The sequence below is a fragment of the Echeneis naucrates genome, chromosome 2, assembly GCF_900963305.1.
Source record: "Echeneis naucrates chromosome 2, fEcheNa1.1, whole genome shotgun sequence".
NCBI lineage: Eukaryota > Metazoa > Chordata > Actinopteri > Carangiformes > Echeneidae > Echeneis > Echeneis naucrates.
The window spans coordinates 4,350,494-4,362,685 of record NC_042512.1 but is presented as its reverse complement, the minus strand read 5'-3'; the positions used below and the strand labels follow the sequence as shown (position 1 = coordinate 4,362,685).

Sequence of the window (12,192 nt, the reverse complement as noted above, 5' to 3'; positions counted from 1 at the left end):
GATTTCATCAGGTTATATTCTGCTGACCAGATTGAATCAATAAAGTTTTGTTTCAACACGTCATCACTTAAATGTTGGTTGTATTTTGCATTTGTCAGCTGAATCCACAGAGTCACTGAAATGATGAAGTAAATCCAGGAAAGGAAAAACATTTGGCTCTGAATCTCAATGTAGATTTGAACAAAGAGCTCCAGCTGAAGAAAACAATGCTGTCTGTTTCCAGATGATGAAGAACTCAGTTCTCAGTTGATGCTCAGTTATTTCCATCTAGTGGACAGATGGTAGAAGTTGATTCCTGAAAAGAGGAAGTGACTTTTCCTCAGATCAAACTGTTGAAGGAGAACGAGCAGCTTCTTCCTCACTGACTCACTCAACTTCTGTCTCCTGGGTTTGGATTTGAGCCTCTTTCTCAGGAGCACACACAGAAAAAATAAGATTTTCTATTCCAACAATATTCGTGATGTCCTCACGTATGAATGAATGTTTCACAAATGAGGCAGCAGCTACTCTTCCTGGGGTCCAAATGAAAATGCACATCTGCAGTCAAACAGGTTCAGGTAGATGCAGAGTCCTACATTAAAACAAACCACTTTACCATCAACCTCAACTGCATTTTTTGTAAACACTTGTTCTTATTATTAATGTTAAGACCCAGAAAGCAGCATATTTGATTGATAACCTGATCACAGATCAATAATCAGCCATTGGAAGACGCTCTGAAACTTTCTTCTGCAGTCAGAACTCATCCACCTTCAGACTGGACATCTTCTGACTGTAGAACTGGAGCTTTTTATACATCTCACTGCAGCACAATAAAGTCCTCTGTGAGTATTGTGTGTCCCACAGTGGACATGACATCTGAGCAGCAATACTTCCACCTGCTGGAGATTTATTGTTACTACAGCTGTAAAATAAATCTATCAGAACATGAACTCAGTCTGTAGAATTCAGAAGATTGATGACACACTTTGTCCTGCTGTTATTGAATCAAATCCTGCTTTAGGTTTTCTATATATTAAACTAATGAGCACTGTTGGGGATCAAACAGAAAAAGACAAAGGCAAGATTTTTCTTTTTGCTTGCGTATGAAAACATGTAGTTTCATGGTGGTGGCAGGGGGCACCCAGATTTGAACTGGGGACCTCTTGATCTGCAGTCAAATGCTCTACCACTGAGCTACACCCCCCATAAACACACACAGCCCATCACTGCAGATCAGCAGGTCTGACTGAACTACACCCGTTTCACTGCAATAATGCCACATGTCTCACATTGTCTAACTTCTCAAAGTTGTGACTTTGGATGAAAGATACACTGTTACATGGATCAAAGGCAGCAGCTCTTCAGACTCACACATCATTCAAACCTTCAAGGAAGTGACACACTACGTTTGTCTTTGGAGCTTCATTAACAGAGTGCACTCTATTGTGGAGGTCATGAAAAAAAATGGGAGGAGTCTTTGATCTCTGTGATGTCATTAGAACCTTTGTGACATCACAGAATCAGCATCTCCTTTGATGGAACAGGAAAAGGTCAGACCCTGATATAATCTTGTGAACCCACAAGCTTGCCTTTTGTCTTTGTGCATTTACATCAGACTTTCCTTCCTTAATTGTAGATACCTAACATTCTGCCTAATACTATACTTACAGTAGTTGAATAGGGGTGCAGGTTATTGGACACATTATGTGAAGGGCTCGTCCGGGATTTGAACCCAGGACCTCTCGCACCCAAAGCAAGAATCATACCCCTAGACCAACGAGCCCTTGATGTGCATGTGAGAGGTAGCTGGATCGATGCCCACATTCGTCACAAATCCATGACTGTGGTGTTATCAGCACCACGCTCTAACTTGATGAAGATTTGATACAAATTGTGGACTGAACTTCCATCAAAGGCTTGCAGAGAGACAACACGGTAAAGCAAAGCACAAAACTGTCCTGAGGATCTATCCCACATCGGTAACTCAAAGTGATGGTGGCCATTGGTGCAACTTAAAGTCTTGTGGAGAATGTGGGCATCGACCCCACTACCTCTCACATGCTAAGCGAGCGCTCTACCATTTGAGCTAAGTCCCCTCTACTGGCATACTAGCATGCAAGCTAAGCTTTGGGAAAAGGCCCTTTAACAACCTCTGAGTTCACCATCAACAGGTTTCAAAGATATTTAGAAATCATTCACGATGGCCTTAAAGGCAGGTATTTAGGATAACTCTAGCTGGAATAGCAGGCTGCAACAGGAAAAGTTCCGCATGTCTCCGTCTCTTGATGGGCTAATTTTTCAGCAAATTTTTCGGCTATTGTTGCAGCTTTTGTAGTCAGAATGGCCGAGCGGTCTAAGGCGCTGCGTTCAGGTCGCAGTCTCCCCTGGAGGCGTGGGTTCAAATCCCACTTCTGACAGAGACCACTTTTCTTTCACCTCAACTGCAGCAAGGTGTGTTTGGGGACAAAGTTCTTTTGGTCTACTTTTGACCGCCCAAACTTTTAAAAGAGCAAAATTCCTTTGACATGTCGAAATATTGCCATTCTGTCCTTGGTAAATTGAAACAACTTGGTTTTGTCCACTCCACACGTATGAGGAAATGCAAATTTTGAGCCTCTGTGCGATCTAATCAGGCGGTCTTTGAGTATTGTGGACTCACTTTGATGGGCAAATTTTTAAGCAAATTTCAGGCAGGAGTTGATCACACAACCATTATAATTTTAAGACTAAGCCACACAGAAAATATATATTACATAACAACTAATTATGCTTGGATGAATGAAATAGTATTTTTTTATTTAAAAATAAGTGAAAACACCAAGAACAAGTGTGCATGTGGAGACATCCTCTTGATGATGAAATGAAAATCAGATTTTATTCCCATTTATATTTATAACTGTAAACTACCTCTTAAAGGTAAATGTAAAATCAATTGAAGAGTACATCTAAACTTACACGTTGACTTGAGTAGTAAATGCTTCTCATGCTGTTTCTCCTTTGCTGCTGCAGCGGTGTTATATTTTGGAGTTTTTTCGAGTTTGCTTTTAAGTGGACTTCAATTGCTGCTGTTTTGTCATCACATGTACACTTGTGTTCACTTTGGTAATTTGGTAGGATGACTACACAGGATAAATTGCTCCAAGCTGAGTGGATAGTTGAGAGATCAGGGTGTTGCGCAAGATAAGTACTTCCTGTGCTTCATTATCAACGCTGAAGATGACGGGGATTGAACGCAGGGCCTCATACATGCAAAGCATGCACTCTACCACTGAGCTACATCCCCTGCATGGTGCACAATGCCAGCTGGAAACTAATCACTAAACTGTTACAAAGAAAATGATCTATCTGCAGTCTTTGCTCTGATCATTGTAACTTTGTGTTATTGTTGTATCTGATAAGTTAAGCTGCACTTCTAATGACCACCAGGGTCCACTGGTTGGAAAAAGACCTCAGGCTCATGACACAGAGCTCATGTTTAAAGTTTTTTTCTTCAGTACTCTTATTGTGTATGGAGCTCTGACTGTTGACATAAGTGCAGGTGACCTAAATTCAGCAGCATCATCAATGTCCTCATCTCATCCAAAAGGCTTCATCAGACAGCATATAGCTTCAGGAGCTATCTTTTTAGCTAATGCTGCCAGAGCATGCAGTTCAGTGGTAGAACGTGCACTTCCCATGTATAAGTGTTTCCTATCTACATCTTACATTATGAATGAGGCACTGCTGGGATTTGAACCCACGCCTCCGAAGAGACTGGAGCCTTAATCCAGCGCCTTGGACCGCTCGGCCACACTACCACTGGGTGGATGTCTAAATTCATGCTGGATGTTCACCACCCACTTCTACAAAGTCCAACAGTGAAGGTTTCAAATCCAGTTCAGTCCAAATAGTTCCAGTTTTGTTGTTGCTTCTGTCGGCCGAAATCAAAGGTATCTGGCAGGACTCATTATTTACACACAGCACAGTCAGGACATTAATGTGACAGTTCATTATATGCTAAAGAAACCTTGTTAAGACTCATGATGGTCAGCCACATATGTTGGGGGTATTTTCAGATCCAAAATACATCCCTGTACATCAGAGTGGTGCTGTGGCTTAGTTGGTCAAAGAGCCTGTCTAGTAAACAGGAGATCCTGGGTTCAGTGTCTCATTGATAAAGTTTAAGGTTGTTGAGTTAAATTCATATAAGTTTCATTAAAAGGACCAATCAATCAACCAATCTTTCCTTCATTGAGGGAAACATGAGGATTCGTTCTGCAAAACAAAAACGTTAAATGGATGATGTAGCTGATGCAACAACTGTCATAGGACCTGACCCTGACTCCACTACTTCCCAGAATGGTCACCCTGGTGAGGAGGCTGATGAAGCTCCAAACAGTCCTCCAATGGATGACAATGCTGTTGAAAACTGAAGAGGCTTTGTAGTTCCAGCCAAAAGAAAGGAAGATGAGTTCTTATCTCTCTGCTTGTCAAGGGGCATCTGTTAAAAACGGAAACCATCAACAGCCTGTTAAACTTTGCAAATCGAAAGTCTCCGTGCTCATCACTCGTGCGTTTGATGCTGTTGTTCTTTTTGTGACAGCTTTTCTTTTGAAAAGGTTGTTAGCAGCAACAAATGTGACAACCAATTCATCAAGCTGGTGAAAACAATAACAACACAGGGTGTGACCAAACAGGTGTATTCACAGAGGGCAGAACTGCTGAAGGAAACCTGTCCACCTGACCGCTGCTGCTCTCCAAATTGATGCACAATGCCAGGCTGCCATCCACAGTTCATCACTTTCATTTTCTCAACATGTCTCTGTGGTGCAATGTATAATGTGTTTGGCTGTTATCTGAAAGGATGGTGGTTCAAGCCCACCCAGGGATGTTCTTTGTTTAAACTCCTTTGTGGACAGGATCTCTGCCTGTCTTGTGGAAGGCTGGGATTTCAATTCCTGAATGTTAGAAACTCAGTGCTGCTTGCAGTATAAAACACAGCTTTGACTAATATTTACAGATTTGACATTACTTCACAAATCCAGCCACGTCTGAGTTAGCACAACTAGTTTCATTATAAATTCTGAAAGCCACCAAAACAAAAATCACAGATTCAAATTAAATCAGATTTATTCATATATATTGCCAAATCTTAACAAAGTTGAATCACACTGAGTAACAAAAGGTCGTTGTCTCGTTGGAGGGGATCATCGGCATAGGAGTGAAAATTAGTTCCACAACTGAATCATTTGGGCAAAAGTTGAACAATATGGAGACTTTAGTTGGGACGGTTGTCATTGGAAGCTTGTTCACTTTGTGAAGCTTTTAAATGTAGTTTAGTTTACTGAGGACAAAAGAAAAAGACAGATTCACTTGTAGGGCTGCTGGTAAAACAGGGACAGTCTGAGATTGCTCGGAAATCCTGACTGCACAAAAGAGAGACATTTCAGGATGCCTGATCCAACAAACATTTGGCTCCTTGCCCAGTTTGGTTCTTTCTTCTGTCGGCAGAACTCAAAGTTATCTGGCATGGCCATGATTGTCTTTGGAGCTTCATTAACAGTGTGAACACATCACAGAATATTTTTTTTTTTTTGCTACACTGTGCAAAGTTTATTAAGTTCATTCCAGGAGTAATCCACAGACTGCCAGATGCTCCAGCTGAGGCTTGAACTCACAACCGCAGCATCTCTCTGCAGGTTCCTGTCCACCATCCTTTCAGTTAGCAGCCAAACACACTGGCTCATTGCCCCACAGAGACTGAATGACCAGCAGCTGTAGTTACACTATTTAAACCTCAGATAGTTTCATGTTGGTTCAAACTGATGTTAGAATATTTGACTCTAGCAGTCATTGTTGGTTGTTGACAGATGACAAACCATGTGTTTGGGGACATCTGGAGAGAATTGGACCTGGTAGACCTCCAAACCTACCTGGGTCTGTAGACCAGTTCTATAAATGTTATCTTATAATTCTGGACCTTCAAGGACACACACTGTGTAACGGGAGCTCAGTGGACAGGTGAAAAACAGAAACTTAGGTTCAGTGGAAAAGTACAGAGTAAGGATACATGCTGTCTTTAAACAAAGCCAACTGTAACACTGTCAGATTTTAATGTTGTGCAGATTACAGAGATTCTCCAACATCCTCTGTAGCTCCCCAACCGGGAAACTTGGTTTCATGTTATTTTTCATTTGATGTCTAAAATATTTCCTTCAGTTCTGAGTTCCTGGCAGGAAGCTAAATATGGAGAGGAAGGCCCAGAAGAAGTGGAGCAGAGCATTGGTGGAGGAAGAGCAGGGAGCAGGTTTTCAGCATCTGTTTAGTTTGATTGATAGTTTTTTTCACTGACTTATGTCGAGTTAAATGAAACACTCTTGTCCCGTGAGTTTAAAGAAGTATTAGTCCGTTGGTTAAAAACCCCAGCGTGCCGTTTGTGAGTCAGGTATGTTCTGTTCATTTATGTATAAGCTTCAGTCTCCTTATGCTTAGTTGACCTTTCTTAAATAGGGCCTATATTTGTCAGTTTTTTGGAGTTATATTTCCTAATGGTGTAAATTGTTCTTTGTTGTGACATTGTTTCTTTTAATTAAAAGAAAAAAAAAATCTTCTTTCAGACCTCTGTCCTTTTCTGTTTGATCCCCAACAGTGCTCATGAGTTTAATATATAGAAAACCTAAAGTAAGATTTGATTCCATAACAGCAGGACAAAGTGTGTCATTAATCTTCTGGATTCTACAGACTGAGTTCATGTTCTGATAGATTTATTTTACAGCTGTAGTAACAATAAATCTCCAGCAGGTGGAAGTATTGCTGCTCAGATGTCATGTACACTGTGGGACACACAATACTCACAGAGGACTTTATTGTGCTGCAGTGAGATGTATAAAAAGCTCCAGTTCTACAGTCAGAAGATGTCCAGTCTGAAGGTGGATGAGTTCTGACTCATACCCAATCAAATATGTTGCTTCATGGGTTTTTAACATGAATTAAAAGAACAAGTGTTGACAAAAAATGCTGTCTGTGACATTCACATTAGAATTCCAAACAATATGTAAACTCCATGTCTGAATAGAGGTGGATGTGCGAACGTGTGTTAAAATCTGAGAGAATTTACACTCATTCAACTCAAATCCAGGAACATCCCAAACATGACTATTAGTCCTGTCTGAGAGTTTCCTCCACTGACAGCAAACATACTGTATATCCATACTGATCACTGTGATCAGGTTTGAATCATCTCTGTGAGAATCCCACATGAAGCTGTCAGTCCTGCTGGATACACACACATCCCACTGAACACATTTTACCTCACTATCATATGAAGAAATATCACGAACCAGATGAACTTCTCAATGTGATGATCAGAGAGCCTTTAGATTTCATCATCATATGATAGAAACATCCAAACAGCTCCATCTGCTGGTTCTGCCCTGTTTTATGAATGTGTCCCAAACTGCACACACGGTCCGAGTATTTTAGGATGCTCTCTGCCTTCCTCTGTGTGGATCACTACGGAAACCAATTCCTATGTAAAAATCACTGTTTTGTGAAGTCTCAGTACAAAAGTAGAAAATAGTCTCCTGCTGATTCACGGTCACACAGCTGATAGGCGGACGAGCCGACTTCCGGTCCTCTGAGGTGGAGAGAAGTAGATACTGAGGAGACAGAACTTCACAACTCTGACAGAGAAGCTGCTGTTGTGTCTTTAAACTGGAAAAGTGAGATAACACTTGCTATGTGATTCTTTATACTTGTCTATGTCATAGAAGTCATGTAAACCAGAGAGTGTTAAAGGAACTGAGGTTCTACTAACTCCTCATTATTAACTAAAGTTGTGCCCCGTGTGAGGCTCGAACTCACGACCTTCAGATTATGAGACTGACGCGCTGCCTACTGCGCCAACGAGGCCTGAATGCCTGAAAGACCTCAGACCTGTCAGGAGCACCCCGCACAACACGGGCTGAACCAGCCACACACCGGGCAGGCCGGTATGATGCACAGCACAGAAGTGCAAAGCTCTGGAATAAATCCTATTTTAGCCACTCTCCCTTTTTTCAGAGGCTGTTTGAATCAACACATGATGATAAACACACATCCATGTTAAACATGACAATCTTTTCTCTTTTTGATTCCCCATTCTTCATTGACACATCTCCCTGTACAGTTACAATTACAGTTTCAATCAGACTGTATTAGCTGTTTATTGGTTTGCTGGCTGTTTGCTGCGCTGTTAAAAAGGAGGCTTGACTATTTTTTTACAAAGTGAAAACATAAACCCCCCCCCCCGAAAACATTTTGTATTTTGAAGTATTCCTTTCTCGAAGGGTGACCTGACTTTGAGATTAATGCTTTAAAATGCAGGCACTGGATGTTTAAAAGGAAACTTTTTTACAAATGAACAGCGAGCTTGTACTCGGGTGATTTGTATTTGCTAGACCTGACTGGATCCTCATCCAACTTAAGCAATGTTAAAAAAGGTCTGTAAATGCAAATCTCACACAGAGCAATGTAGAACACTGTTTATGTACCTTGGAATATGAAAGACCATATTTTATATATTAATATATATATTATATATTAATGTTTAACATTCGTTTTTACTGTGTGCTGCAAAATGTTATCAAATAATGGAAAAATAAAAAACTATTATCAATATAATTATTCGTAACAAGCAAGTGGAAAGTTTAGAATCATTATGATACAGTCTGACTGATTCAGTTCAATTAAATTCAATATGTTCATTTAACCGTTTTATATATTTTCATGTATTTTTTTACAATGTGAAAACATAAAAAAAAGTTTGTATTTTTAAGTATTCCTTTCTTCATTTCTTTATCAAGAATGATCTGACTTTGAGTTTAATGCTGTAAAATGGAGGCACTGAATGTTTAAAAGGTAGATTTTTTACAAATGAACAGCGAGCTCGTACTTTGGTGATTAATGTTTGATATAACAGCACGTGACTAGATCCTCATCTAACTTCCTCTACTGAAGTCCCATTAAAAGGACACAGCAGTCTCTCTGCACAGTCTTCATGTCTCCCTTTGGAGCAGCCTGAAGTTTTGTGGCCTCTCCTAATGAGGCACACCTGTCCTGCATTTCCCGCCAATCAGCCCACATAGATTCCGTCCTCGGACTTCTCTTCAGTGCCGGAATATCCTGTCTGTTCTTGTTGGTACCGCTGCTCTATTATTATTATTATTATTATTATTATTATTATTATTGTATTATTGTTACTTTGTTAGTTTTTCAGAAAGTCGAGCTCAGTCTGTGTTTCCTCTTTTTGTTGGACTTTTGTATCCCTACCGGACTATTTCTGTTGGACTCTAACTGTAGATAAAGACCCTAACCGTTTTACCGGATCTGTTTCTCTGTTGGCGTCTTTTTTTTTTTTTAAGTGACCCGTAACACCTCGCTGACAAACAGCAGCAGTACAACAACAAACCCAAAAACAGGTTGGAGCGGTTTTAATGTTTCATACTTTGGACTCTGAAGTTTTAACTACTGAAGTAACTTTTCCTCAGATCAAACAGACACCAGGACTGATGAGGGAGAACAAGCAGCTTCTTCTCTTCACATGAAGCTGGAAAGTGTCAGAAAGTCTCCCTGAAGTGAGTTCAGCAGGTGAGAATCTGTAAATGTGTGAACAGGATCACTGTGATCACATTGTGTTGTTTCACTGTTTGACTGGACAGGAGAACTTTTCTGGATGCTGATTGGCTGTTTTCAGATGCGTAAATATATTTCTCGTTGAGTTAAAGGTAAATGATTTGAGGATAAGTTGTATTTTATGCCCATTAATGAATCAACAGAGCACTGACCTTGTGAGTTAACTTTTATTGATTTATTTTTTTTCTGCCTTTTTCCTCATACTTTACCACCACAGGTTGTGTCAACTTTGGACAGTTTAATGACAGAACTGGTCTGACAGCTCAGATAATGACTGAAGCTGTCTTTGTCCTTCAAAGAACAACATCAATAATTATCACTAACAATAGCACAGACTTGTCTTACCAGAAAGTGTGATTTCTCAGAAACGAAGTATTGTAAAACAGATGTAGTATTTAATCTATTTCCAATTTATATCACCAAGATTTTTTTTTTTTTTTTTTTTTTGGGGGGGGGTCAATACAGTTGTGCTGGATTCGAAAACAAATACAACTTTTGTGATAAATGTAACACATTTGGGATTATACTTTGATACCAAATGTAGAGCTGCTGTCACAGATAAAGATGGTTTGCTTTGGTAGGTAGTTCTTCCATGTTAATGAGACATGAGAGAATCACATCAGGCAGATGCCCAACTGTAACTGCACTGGTTGTAAAATAATGCTGCGTTCCAGACAACTCGGAAATGTCACAGTTGAAATCTCCGAGTTTGGACCTCCAAAGCGTTCCACACAAGTTACAGCTTCTGCTTGAGCGCAAATAATTCTGGAATGTAAACAAGCCAACATGATGGACACTGTTAAAATTTATATCGAAATCACTTCGAATACCAAAGGTGTCTGCAACTTGCTCATTTGAGTGACACGGAGGAGGGTAAACTGCGCATTAGTTGACAGAAGCTTGTATTTATGTTATTTTGAAACACATTGATTGACAATACAAGATTAATGAAGAGATTGTAGTACTTTTAATTTGTTCTAAAGTATGTGTGTCACACACAGTACCACCGCATCCCTGGAACTGCCATATTGTTTAGGAAACGATCTGACGTCACAAGTCGGAACTCGTAGTACACCGGTTAGGTACGAGTTCATGGGTGGGAAGTTACAAGTTCGACTTCCAGTGCACTTTCAAGAGTTAGTTGGGGGAAAACACAAGTTACAGGCTGCCTGGAGTGCAGTAGAAGTTTGATTGTATTGAACTCTATGGAGAAATAGCAGTACATGTAATTGGCAACAGCTACCTATCTGGTAGCTTCCAGACTTCATGGTTCTGACAGGTGTCAACAATGGAGAACATTAACCTGGATTATTTACACTGAAGCTAAATACACTCCAGCTAACTAAGGTTAGCTATCTGATAGTGGTCCTTTTATGTTCAGGGTCAGCTTGATATTTAATTACCAGCATAAACCATAAAACCCTGGTGCTCAGTCATTAGAAAATGGGGGGTTATTTATTTAGAGATATATCATATGTTGTATCAGAAAGTTGTTTAAAAGTCTTCTGTGCAGACAATTTTTTTTTTTTTTCTCCCCCCCCCCGTCTTTTGTTTTCATTAAAGAATTCAGGAGTTTTAACTGGTAGAGTAACTGAACACCAAATAAAATACATGTGTGCTTCAGTAATTATATGAACCATGATGGGAATTAATTCATATATTTAGTTTAAATACTGTTTGTATGATATTTGAGCATTTCTCTTTATTGGTACTGTATTTTTGAACACATATTTTACTCTTCTGCTGAACCACATTTAATTGACAGCTTAAGTCAAAAACAAATATTTGAATGTAAACATTTGGGAACTCGTCAAAGAATTAAAAGAATCACAATCAATTGTGATAACTTAAAACACAAGTTAACACAATTTCCTTTTTGTGTGTCCTCTGGGTCAGACAGTAAAGTGAAGGCGGCCCCTGAGTATTAATACCAACCTTATCTGTTTATTCATTTTGTTCTTGTTCTAATATGAAGTAAGATTCACAAAGTAAAGTCAAGAATTTAAATTTGAAATCACCAGACTTAAACCAGTTGGAAACATGATCAACAAATAAATCTTTACTTATTAACCTTGAACTGGTATGCTGTGTTTCTGTTGAGGTGTGACAGAACAAACATGTCTGAACTTGTCAGATTCTTTGGATGAACTTCTCTAAGAGAATTTAACTCTTACTGTTAATGGTTCACTCTGAGTATTTCCAGATACAGTGAGGCCATTGAAGGTTTAGAGCAGCACTCATTGATTTTATTGTTGGATTATTTGAAGCAAAACAGAAATATTCACGTTATCACATAGGCTCCATCAACACATCCTACAGTCAGATACCACCATCTAGTGGACAGAGAGAAGCACCATCAGATCTGAAATACATTTCTCTGAAACTTCCTGATTATTGACATATCGGACTGATTAGTTAATTGTGGAGGCACAGTATTTAATGTGTCAAACAAAGAAACAAATGTTTAAGGTGCATCCTAAACATCAGATGGGAGAACCACCTACCTTGAACGTTGGGATGAACAGTCAACACTCTTGAATGCTGTTTCTGTATTTTCTC

At 39.6% G+C, this 12,192-nt stretch overlaps 4 non-coding genes across 4 annotated transcripts; 1 reads left to right on the top strand and 3 right to left on the bottom strand.

Moving 5' to 3' along the window:
* Positions 1-1,114: 1,114 nt before the first annotated feature.
* Positions 1,115-1,186, bottom strand: trnac-gca (transfer RNA cysteine (anticodon GCA)). Its single transcript has one exon. It is a non-coding gene; the product is annotated as a tRNA-Cys (tRNA).
* A 507-nt stretch (positions 1,187-1,693) lies between these two features.
* trnap-ugg (transfer RNA proline (anticodon UGG)) lies at positions 1,694-1,765 on the bottom strand. The gene has a single exon. It is a non-coding gene; the product is annotated as a tRNA-Pro (tRNA).
* A 551-nt stretch (positions 1,766-2,316) lies between these two features.
* Positions 2,317-2,399, top strand: trnal-cag (transfer RNA leucine (anticodon CAG)). The gene has a single exon. It is a non-coding gene; the product is annotated as a tRNA-Leu (tRNA).
* Positions 2,400-7,799: 5,400 nt separating this feature from the next.
* On the bottom strand, positions 7,800-7,872 carry trnam-cau (transfer RNA methionine (anticodon CAU)). The gene has a single exon. It is a non-coding gene; the product is annotated as a tRNA-Met (tRNA).
* Positions 7,873-12,192: the final 4,320 nt, after the last annotated feature.